The following is a 12,325-nucleotide window of genomic DNA, read 5'->3' as shown; positions in this document are numbered from 1 at the left end:
TATTGTATTTGAAAGGAGATTGTTTATTTCTTGTTCTTTATAATTTTTTACCTGGCAGAGGGCTCATTTTGAATTTCTCTCCCTGTGTTCAATTATCCATGTATCTCTGCCCAAGGATTGGGAGCCAGTCCTGGACGTGAAAGAAGTACCTCGCCCTCTTTCTTATTGGTTGCTCCCTTTGGCAGTCACCCTTCCTGAGGGATGCTCTCAGAATACTGGTGAGGGAGAGCTGCTCTGCAGACGTTAGCCTGCAGGCTCCAGGGCTCTTGCCCAGCAGACTTCACCAGAAGTAAAAATTACTTAAGGAAAAAATACAAATGATGCAAACAGAGGATGTAACAGGAGGAATAGCCTTAAGTACTTTAAATTGAGGGAACTGAAAGTCCACTCACTGCACCATGACATATTAAGCGAAGTCATTCCAATTAATCTTCTTTTAATATGGAATAATAGTCAGAGAAAATGCAACACAACCCATACTTCTCTTGCTAACATGTATCCAGGAGACAGAGTGAATTTAAAATAAGATGATCTTTGAAGTACAGTAGAAATAAATTCCTGAAAACAGCAATTGATCAATATGGAGAGTGGCAGGTAAAAGCAGTACAAATACCTTCTCTAAAAACATTGGATGTAGTAATTCCCACAGGCATCAGGAGGCTGTTAGTTAATCACACAGCAAGGCACCGTAAGCTTCACTATCTGGTAAAAAAAAAAAAAAGAAATAGAAAAAAAAGCAGAAAAAAAGAGAAAATCTCTAAGCATACAGCAGCAAGTGACAAATGTGCATGCTGGGGCTCTCTGGAATACGGGAAAGCCATGGCCGAGGCTGTGACTCATTCCTGAATGACCAGGGCACCAAGGAAGCTGTTGGTTGAGTTTCAGGATGGAACTGGCCACTTGGCTGTGGCATCTACCCCAGGCCAGCCTGGCACTGCCAGGGAGCTGCTTGGCAGAGTGTGTCGAGCAGGTTTTGAAGAGCCAGCCTGCTCTAGGTACGTCTTTGAGGCAGCTCTCTCCCACTGACAATAGGTATAGTAAGTACAGGAGAGTGTTTGCAGGGGACTCTGCCAGCCACTCTTCCTGGCTGGCAGGAGATTGGTTTTAACATCTTGCTAAGTGGGTCCCAGAGAGGACAGGTATCCTCTGTGAAGGCTGGAGGAGGTCTGTGCAGAGCAAACTTGGCCATAACAAAGGAGCAAAAAATGGCAATGGCAAGAGCCAACCCATCAGATGTTACACAGACTTCTGTGAGAGTCCATGTGCAATCCACAGCAAGTGTCACTGGTCCTGCAGGAGCAGAAACTCCTGTACATAACTTTGATCACCACTTTTCACATCCACCCACCCAAATATATAATGGAGATTATATTATACTCCCATGCAGAGATGGTATTGTGTTCATTATAGGTTATACTTTATTTCTGGCTCTATTATAAATTCTGGTTTATCCAACTATAAGTACAGATCAAGAAGCACACATAAGTGCTGAACTTCAATCCCTGTCTCACCAGCTTTACAGACTCAGAGTACCATCAGATGGGGTAAGAATGTCTCCTTACTGACTACTACTCACTAAGCTTCTTTCCTCTCCAATCCAACATTTAAGATCTTACCGTTTATCTATGCATGCTCTGGCACCTGTAGGACTCTCTCTATGCTGATACAGCTCACTAATCTGGCAGAAAAAAATAGTACAGCAGAAAAGAGGTAGTTTGGTTTATGCTGAGTTAATGAGCTGAACTCACCCCAACTTTGTTTGCATAGGCAAGCTGGAAATCTCCTTCCCCAGTGGGATGGAGCTAATTCTCATCTTTTTAGATCATTTTAGATCATCTTCTGCATCATTTTCTTTTGATGCAGGCAAGTAACCTGCAAGATGGACTATATACCTTTTGTCCCTCTCTGCCTGGAAACACTTTTTTTGTCATTGCAGATGCAGCCAGGACTGAACATTTCCTCCCCAGAAATGTGGAGCTGGGCTTAAGCCAGTATAAGCTGGGTATAAGCTGGGATGAAGGATAATTGAAGGGTCAGGTGTTCCCTACAGTGAAGGGTCTCCTTCCTATCCCATTTTATTAGTATTCCCCATGGTTCCTCCATCTGTCATAGTCTACATTAGACATGAAGGGATGAAATGACCCTTATCATTTCCCCTCCAGTCTAAGTGAGAACTGTTTGTGCTTTGTTTGATTAAAACATGCTGTGGTTGTTTTCAGGACTCACTAATACCAGGATTAATCTGAAGCTACTGTACAAAGAGTTCATTCTGGTACCTCTGACAATAGGCTTACTGTGACACTGGTCTCAGTTTCTGTGCGACATCCGGGCTTAAGTACAGCATGGTAGAACTGCACCCCTGTGCATTATCTTCTCATCAGATAAAACAGGGACTTGTCCTTACTTAAACGGTCCCTGGAAGAAAGCAAAGCTGAAGTGCTAAGCCTATTATGGATCAGCTTGCAGTGAGTATTCATCGATTTTAGGAAAGTCTTGCATGAGACCAGAAGAGTTGTGAAGGAGAGAACCATGAAGCAGAAGACTGACTCACTTCTGCCTAAAAAGTTGAAAGGAGAAGAACAAAAATACCACAATTATAGCAAATCTCTTTTGCCAGGCAGGTTGGCATCATGAGCAGCAGACAGCACAACTTTCCTCCAAGTAGGTACAAATGGACAGCATGACAAAGGCAGTCGATAAAGGACCTTGGGCTAGGGCCCATTCTACTCTTGAGCAATGGTAGAGACTATGTTTGGTCATGAAATGTGGAGACGTCACCACATTCCAAGTGCTGAGTGCAATTTGGGATGCAGTAGATCTCTTCTAGGACATGTGTGTGGGGAAATGTTTCCCAGAGCCAGAGAAATTTCAACTTAAAAATTCCTTCTTGTCTTACTCGCTGTGCCAAGGAAAACACAGCACTAGGGCCAGGGAATCTCACAGCAGAAAGAAGCAAGTCCACAAATGAGTCCACTGTAGCATCCATAATGGTCATGAATGCATGCTGACCCTTCACATGGGGAGAACTGGAAATGGCTTTGGACACAGCTCTGCCCTGTGGCTGGTTGTTATTGATGCCATCTCAAAATAGAAGATGGAGAAAGCAGCACTGGCCTGCCAGGCTTGGAAATACTGGAAGAGAGAAGGTAAAGGGAGGGAGAGTGGAGGGACCAAAGGAGGCAAGAAAATATGTAAGTCAAATACCTTTTAAAGAAAGTCTTACATCAATCCCTGTGTTACTGAACCAAGACACTCAAGTGAGAAAGTCATTAGAGTTCATTACCCCTAGCAACCTATGGCCATTAATTCTCTCTGGCAGCAATACCTAATGTTGCAGCAACATCTAGCCTATGGCTCTGCACACAATAGGGTACAAATACGTGCCTCATAGATGTTAAGGAAGTTGAAGAAGATAAAAATGGTGCCAAGAAGCAAAGAGCAGGTAAGTGAGAAAGGTGAACCACAAATCATTGACAGCTATTGCTCCTCCTGGCACAATGCACAAAGTTTGGTAGTGCATCCACAGGAGAAAACACCTCTTCTGGGAATGACAGGCACACTCCATCTGTTGTTTCATATTTCTTCACCTTCTCTATGTCGCCACATGAATTCTCAGTCACAAAGCTCCTTATTAGCTTAGTCCTTAAATGCTCCAGTAAGGAAATTAACCTGATTAATCAACACTCCTTCCTATACTGAAATGGCCCAGGAAGTGCTGAGTCTACTTTAAATCAAAAACTTGCTACATTTTCCTCATTACTGCAGAGCAGGATGGTACCTCTCATGTAACAGCCTGAAAAGGGGATTTGTCACCAGGTTTTCTATACCGTTGCTTTCAGGACCACTCTGGCTGTCTTCCTGGGAAAAATAAATATCCTGGCACCCACAGCTATCAATCCATCTTTCAGATCACTTTACCCCCTAGAAAACTCTCCTGTATGCCTTGTTGTTTAGGGTTTCCAGGCCAAATCATAGGTGATAATCGAGATTTCAATAACAAAGTATCTTCAAAGGGAATACCTGATCTTTCCCTCTGATAACCATGGAAGTCTGCTTAAAGTCCCCCTCTTCCACCCCCCCAGCTCTGGTTATGGAGACTAAGAGAGAGGAATGCTCTCGCACAGAGTGTACCTGTTAGCCACTCTTGATCAAAGCCTGGATCAAAGCCTGGCGGTTGGTATCCATCCAGAAGCAAACAAATAAATGCACAGGTGGAGAAATGAGGATCTGAAATTTGCCCTTGGGTAGACAGTCTTCTGTGTCAATACTGTGAGTATTCTCAGCTGTTAAGTAAAAGCTGAGAAGATAAATCCCAAATATAAGAAATTAAAATCAATAAACTCACTGAGTTCTCCATGTCACAGTTCAGGCTCATAAAGAGATACAGCCACTAAATCCCTACAGTGCTGCTTTCTCACAATTGCACACATTAGGAAAAGGAAGAAAAGAGTTATATGAAACATTTGTCTGGGTGTAGGAATCAGTTATCTTAATGATACAATATCAAAAGGAAATATTGTCTCATTTAGACATCTACCAGCTACAGTCACTACAATGCTCCCAAAAGAATGGTAATTATTCTCACAGATGCCTAGAAATTAAGAATTATACTTTCACTATGTTTAATATCCTAGCTGTGCTTTCAAGGATCATCTGTCTTAGTAAAGCTTTGGGGATCTAATTCAATTGCTTTTTGCCTGTCATTGCTTATTTATAAAACACGTGTCCTTCTGGTGATACTTTGTTCTAGTGGATCTCCCAGAAGCTGGAAAAACTGATGAACAAGACAGATGTGATCTGCTCACCATGCCTGTAGGACTGCATCCTGTCCTCAACTGTCTTGTTTTGCAAAACACAGACCACACCTAAAAAATGCATCTGCATCAAGCTGATGATGCCACATGGTAGAGCAGAGGCACAGCCACCTTTTGATACTTTGTGCTGATTGTTCTGCTAAAATCAACAGCTACCTTGTGATTTTTCACCACAGCTAACAACATATGCAAGGTGTGAGATGTTTGTTTACCTGTGTGCAGATAAAGAATAATTTATAATGGATTATTTACGAGATCACATCGTTATGGAACTTTACCTGGAGCCCTAAAGGAACACCAAAATTGATAATCTGTGCAAAGACAACTGAAATGCAGCCATTCCTCAAGTGAGACACTGTAGTGCTTGGCGATGTCACATGCATGTGCCAATGATAAAGACAAAGAGTCAGAGTAATGTTAGAGGATCAGAAGAAAAGTAGCCTGTTGATGTGGAGCTGTGAGTAGAGCATGAAGAGCTAACACGGGCATTTTCACTTGGCCTTTACACATATCTGGTGTCTAGCAGCAAGGAAAAAATGCCAGGAACAAGCCCAAGGACAAAATGCTATGAGGAGACTGCAACATAGGAAGGTAGGATCTTAGAAAGTACTGCAAAGTGGAGGTCAGGAGCCCAAGGAAGGAATGTTGGTGGTCCCACAGGGAACTGAGTGTGATACAGGACATGGAGGTGGTAGGGAGAGGAGAGGCACTAAACCCATTTCTGCTGTTAAGCTTGTTCTACTGTGTTCCAACACAGCAATTGAAAATACTAGAACTATTAAAAATGGGCTCAATGTACAGGTCACAAATACTCATCTTGAATTTTATGCCTCTCCTCATACGCTTAAAATTAACTGTATGCTTAAGTTCTTTCAAGATGGAAATGCTAATTGATAGCATTTGATAGCTAATTTAATAGCATCAAATTTCAGGCTAAAAAAGAGTGCGGATTCTTACCGTCTTTCTATAGAAAACAAATGGCAATGCCTTTCAGCCCTGAAAGTTACCTCTCTCAATAGTCTAGAGTATACTGTTCTTCTGATTAACAAACCACAGGATGGATTTCTTTCCAAATGTCTGACGTTGTGTGAATAATTTTCTTAATCAAAACCAATAAGCAGGAAGCACATATTTTATCATTGTCGCCATGATAGCTGTGAATTATTGCATTTTTCACTCAACTACTCTTGTGGTTTTGTACAATTTTAGGAAATACACAAAGAAATCATTCTGGAGATGGTTTTAATGGGATAGTATAGAAGTTTGGATTCATCTGACTGCCAGATGCTGAGTCATAAAGAGAGAGAGAGAGATGGTTCAGAGGTAATGGATTACAGATAGAGTTTGTAGGATTCAGTATTTATTATTCTTCAAAATCATTGATTTACATCAACAATGATTTTGCTTGTCCGAGATCACTGTCAGTTGTAATTTCTGGTCAATGTGGGAGAGCATCTGACCCTGGCACAGCAGCAGCACAAGCTGTACAGCTGCTGGTGCAGGTCTGAGGGCAAGAGGGAGAGAGACAGAAAAAGCAGCCAGTGCATGTAGGAAAAAAACAGCCTGTGCTGTGAGTCTGGAGAGTGAATAAGGGAAAAAATGGATAGTTTTTTAACATTTATTGATTAAATCCTGCCCAGTCTCTTCATGGGGCACAGCTGGCTGCTATAAAAATAAAAAGCCAGCACAGATCAACAGCAGAACTGTGTGGGGAGGAGTGCAGCTGCACGGCTTCAACAAATCTGGTGGTAAATGTGCGTGTCAGAGCAAAAGCTCTGGGCTCTCCCAGGTGCTCCCGGGGCTGTGAGCTTGGTCTCTATCACTGAGCTACGGCTGTTGGTCTTCAGGGAGGCAGCTGCTGTAAGGAGAGATGGAGCATTTGACTCCACCTCCCATTAGTGTAGGATTCAAGCCATGTCACTAGGCTGGCTGGATTTCTCTCACACTCACATGCACACAAAACAAAATGACGATGGTGACAAAACACAAGATGGGAAGTGCAGCTGTCAGGAATTTCTTGGTTCACATGAGGAAGATGGAGAGTAGCCAAGAGAACTGAGAGGGTGGGTAAATCCCTCATAAAGAAAAACAAAGCAGACAGAAATCCTAAACACAGGAGGTCTTTTAAGGCTTGAGAAAGTGGAAAGAAAAGGAGATGGTGTGGAGGCAGAGGATGAGAAAATAGAGAGGAAAATCAGAGAGAAGCTGGAGAGTTATTGCTGCTGCAGGATCACAGACCTGATGGCTGTGTGCTAATTGTGCTCAGTTTATAATAAACCTCTAACTTCAGCCCCAGCTGCATTCAGATGAGCAGAGAGCACGTTTCATAGCACCTGTTAGGGAATGTTGTTGTGCTACTGAGACATAGGAAATGAGCTAGTGGTCTCTGTGTCCACCTTCTAGCAGGAGTGAGCTGCCACAAAACCACAAGTCGTGAAGTTTCCAAATGATCTGATCTGCTCAAGCTCCATTATAATTTCTGCTGGAGAGCTGTGAAACCAAGCCCTCAGATAAAGATGGGAGTGAATCTGGATGAGGCAAGTAGCTGTGGGCAACTAGAGGGATATGATGAAGAAAATCACTCTGGCTGCTAAATCTGTACACATGCAAAGGAAATAATTTACAACTGCAAAGTGTCGTAGTGGCCTCTAAAATATGTGCCTGACAAAAAGGCTACTTAAAATAAAAGCCATTTGTTAGTTCTGGAACAAAGCAGCAATATAAGTTCAGAGACACTTCTGAGGACCACAGAAGGTTTCCTTTGCTGTGCTTCCATTTGTAATAGAGATACACACGGAAAAGAGGACTGCGGGAGCTGCAGTTATAATTGCTATATGAGGTTGCTGGAGCTGCATTCCTGAAGGAAGAAAGGTCCAGGAGAGGTCAAGAGTAGAAGAGAAGCAGTTTGTCTTAAGCAAGAGCATGAAGAGCTGACTTAGAGGGAACCCCTTGGAGTGGGTCTCAACCCACCTGGTCTTTGACTGCCAGATTAAATCTGAAGGCCAGTCGCCTGATGGAGGATGCTGGGTTTACTTTGTAGCTGTGCCTGATAGACCCCCAAAGTGGGACCACAGGACAGAAAAGTCAGTGCCAAGCACATGTTTTTCAGTATGCCTTGATTTCTCTTTTGTAAGTCTTCAATTTGACAGCTGAGAACTTAATTAACATTTCACTGTACTAGAGTACTTTTGTCTCTAAGCTTGGCTAGGCATGTGCCTGAGCCCAGACCAGTCCAAGGCTTGCTGCTCCTCTGGAAGTAATGATTCCACATAAGGTAGTGTGTGCAGACTGCAAACCAGTATATGTTAGGAGATGGCCATGGTATGGCTCATCCACCAGCCTGAAAGAGCCAGCCTGTGGTTAGTATCATCAGTGACAATTCGCACACAGGAATTCCTCAAGTTTACCTTCGTAGCTATCCTAGGCTATGGATAAGCTAGTGGGAGATAGCTCAGTATGCCTTTTTATCCCAAAATGTCTCACCTAACAGAGATAACCTCACAGACTAAAGTGGATGGCACCATTATTGGGAAAGAAAGCAGGGACATTTTATAATGGAACCTGTCTTCAGCCTGCTATTTCAAGATCTGTTTTGAAGAGTAAAATGTGTGCAAATATGTCCTCTACAAGGTGAGCCATTTCTGTCCCTGCCTTTTGCATGAGCATGATAATTGTAACTCCTTATCTGTACTGAAATGCACCTGTCTCCCTCTTGTCCTCCCTCCCTCTGCTGAATTCTCAGTCCCAGATGCCAAGTTCTTTCAGTCACTTATCAGGCAGGTATGTATGAAGTGCAGCGTTAGTTCAAGGACATGTACTAATAAAATAAACGTATCACAAAAGGCACCACCTGGTCAATATGCTTAACGTTTTCTACAGGAGATAAACTCAGAAGGAACTGATGAAGCAACAACTATTGTTATGTTTACATATTCATCCACTCAGTTGAACAGGATTCATCCCTGGTCAGTCCTCCCTTGCTGTTATATCACTCCAGGGAAGCATGTTTTATTCTACTGCCTGTGAAACCTGCCTATTAATAGGGGCCTAAAGTGCACAAAATTGGCCATTGTCAGTCCTATTAAGATGCATAAGTGCATATTACTGATTTTACAGTTTGTATGTAATTTGAGCCTTTCAAATTTCCCTTGGAAGCCTCTGCTTAGTTATGTATCCTCTCCTTAAGCAGAGATGGTGAAGGTCAGGGAAGTGCTATTGGACTGATTGCTGTAAGGTGTTGTTGGGGCTGAAACTGTACTTGAGTTCAGGACACAAACTACCAGAGGCTGTGAAGGTGTGTTGATGGAATACCATGGCTGTTGTTGGTGACAGCTATTGTATTAGATGGGCTATTTTTCCAATCCAGTTCAGCTCACAGCCCTCGTGATGACAGCACATGGCAGCTTTGATCTGTACTTTTAACAGGGCAGCTGGAGAGGACTCCAGGCTAACCTAGGCCATTTTGAGGGCTTACTGACAAGCCTCCACCATGTGCTAAAAGATACAGTCTTATCAACCATGTCTCCATCTCATCAAATATTGCTGGTTTAAGAAGGAACCATCAGAAGACAATGTGCCTCCCTGTCTTGTGTTTTGCCTGACCACACTGGGATTGCCTGTACCGATGAGCATGTGGTTCTAGCCTGGCTGAGCATTTTCCCAAGCAGCAGATCTGGGTAAGGACATGCTAGCAATATGAAAATCACTTTTCACAACAAAACTATGTCTTCAGAGAGGGAAAATCATGGTCTTTTATGGGAACATTGGTACCTAAAATATATGTACTTGGACTGTGATGCATGCTACAACACTCCTCATTTCTGGGCATAGAAATTCTGAGAACCTTGATTACCTTGGCATGAATTATTGAAATAAACAGAATGAATGCTTAAAAACAAGAAAATGTGTCTGTGATCCAAGGTGCTTTTCAAGCATCTCATTGTTTCCTTCTTTACCGTATTGCCTGCTGCATCCTGAACACTGCAGATAGTCTTTAATTCCATTAGCTCTGTACATGAATGCTTAAGCTGACCACCAGCATCCTGTCACTAGGAACAAACTTCCCTAAGGTGAATTATTGCACAATTATGGAACCTTTTCTGAGGCATTCAGTGCTGATCACTGTGTGCAAACAGGACTTTGGCTGATAGGGACTACTAGCAGGGCAATGTGAAGAAGAATCTTTTCTTGGAGCTGTCTTGAGTAGGAAAGCAACAGTATTAAGTTGTTCATACTGAAATAAAGTCATAGGTTTTGCTTTTTATCTTGAAGAAACTGCAATTCAATATCAGTTTGGATGTAGCATAGGAAGATAATGAAGAAATCAGAGAGAGCAGTAGGATCTGAACAAGGTTGGAGCAAAGAGGCATTGGATAAATTCTCTTTCCTATTTTCTGCAGAATGTGTGTCATGTCAACCTGCTTTATGTTTCCTAACAATATTATGATTAATGTTACTGATACTGTAATCATATATGTGATGTGTGGGACTAACAGAAAGAGAAGGGGTTTCCTGTAGTAATAAATATGTTACCAGACCAGAAATGGTCTTGGACTATGGAATCCAAGAAACACTTTGTTTCTTGCTACTTGTCTTTTTGATCTAGTATTAAAAGAGGTCATGGCTCTGCCACACAAACTACTGTGCAAACATACCACAGCAGACCTTCAGCTAAGGTGTCACAGAGCCATCATTTTCATTGGAAAATCAATGTCTTTCTGCCAGCTTTTTGATACTTTTTACCTGGGACGGACTTCTCAAACTACATGAAGGAATGGTTTAGTGGGATGTGGGAAGAAGTGATGTGTGATGTGGGGAGATGATGACTCATGGGCATTTTTTACTTTGTCAAAAACAAGTTATGCACTTCACCTCATTAGGAAATGTCATTTCTCATTGGGATTTGAGGGAATTGAGTCATTTGGAGATCTTTGTGGAAAGATGGGCTAGTAGCTGATAGTGGTTTTGCTGTAGGAAAAGAGGAAGGTTGTGTATGTGTGTGAGTGAGATTATTATCTCATATAATTCTGGGTTCATTGACCATCAGTGGTGTTAATATTGACCATTGGGAAAAAGGGAGGGAAGGCCAAGCTTTAAAAATAAAGGGAAAATAATTGGAGATATAAACTAGTTACATACAATTGAGTGCTTCATCTCCTGTCATATAATGTATCGCAAAGCCCTTCTTTATGGATGTTGAGAGATTTATGAAAGGGAATGAGTTGGAAACAGAGGAGAAAGTTGCAGATTGTGAAGTCCACCATCTGAGGGAAGCTGTGTCTTCATCCCTCACTCCTACCAGAGAGCAGGCTGCTACGTGTGAGTCAGATCTATTCTGGTAAGTCAGCCTGGATCAGATATGGGACAGAAAAAAGCTACTCCTCCTGGAGCACAGTGTTATCTGGTGGGTACAGCTACATAAAAGAGATATAGCCATTCTGGTCAAGAGATATATTAACTCTTCATCTTCCCCTGCTTCATTTCATGGAATTTGTACAAGGGCTGTGCTCACTTCCCAGACAGCCTGCTTGTGAAGGAACTCAAGAAGCCAGGGCAGTTGTTTCCTCTCCTGAGACAGAAAATGCCCTCTCTAAGTCTTACAGCCAAGTTTAGTCCAGGAGGCAGCAAAAGTCTTGTGGACCTCTTCACTGTGTAGATGTGGAGACCTGCAAATGATAGATGTGGGCAAACGGGGTCATCAAGGTGTACCCCTGAAATCTGGGTCAGAAGCCGCATCAGCATGAAGACCACAGCCAAGGTCAGGGCTTCCCTCTTGCTTGCTTCCCCATTTCTACTAGGCAGAGTGCTCTGAATTAAGGGAGAAATGGAACTTTTTGGTATTGGAGATATCCTACAAGCCAAACCAAAATAAAATGATATGAGGGGTTTAATAGAGAATAAGCTTCTGCACAGCTGCAGACTCCGTCAATCATTACGTTCTTGGCTCTCATTTTGTAGTCAGACCTTCAGAGTCAGCTTTGGTTTATTTGACATAATTACTATAATAGTACCCATCAACCTGTTAATGTAGAAGGCTCAGGTATTTGGCATTCAGGTCAATATGTCATACATAGATATTCCCTGTATTTGCACAGTGCTTGTTAGTGTAATGGCTCAGGAATGGACTAATGTCATATGAATAATTTCATCAGGGCAAGATTATTTAGATCTGCTCACCCCCAAACTCACATTATTTTTAAAAACCATATTTAAATTCATAGGAAACAGAGAAGACTGCCCATATGAAAGGCTGCCTCACAGCAGTCTGGAGTTTTAAAGAAAGTAACCCTTTGAGAAGGTCTAACTTCATTTGTAATTTCTTTGTCTCCAGCTCAGTGGAGCATGAAAAAGATCCACTTCCTCTCTCAAACCCAAGTACATGGGTGAAAGCTAACTCAGAGAAAAGCAGCAATAATAGTCTCACAGACCTGTGTGCTGAAAAGTGTGGTCATATCTTGGTGTCTACATTAACAATTCAGTCCCTACCAAGAATTTAATATGCTAGTCAATGC

The sequence above is a fragment of the Chiroxiphia lanceolata genome, chromosome 8, assembly GCF_009829145.1.
Source record: "Chiroxiphia lanceolata isolate bChiLan1 chromosome 8, bChiLan1.pri, whole genome shotgun sequence".
NCBI classification, from domain to species: domain Eukaryota; kingdom Metazoa; phylum Chordata; class Aves; order Passeriformes; family Pipridae; genus Chiroxiphia; species Chiroxiphia lanceolata.
This window is presented reverse-complemented; position numbering follows the sequence as displayed.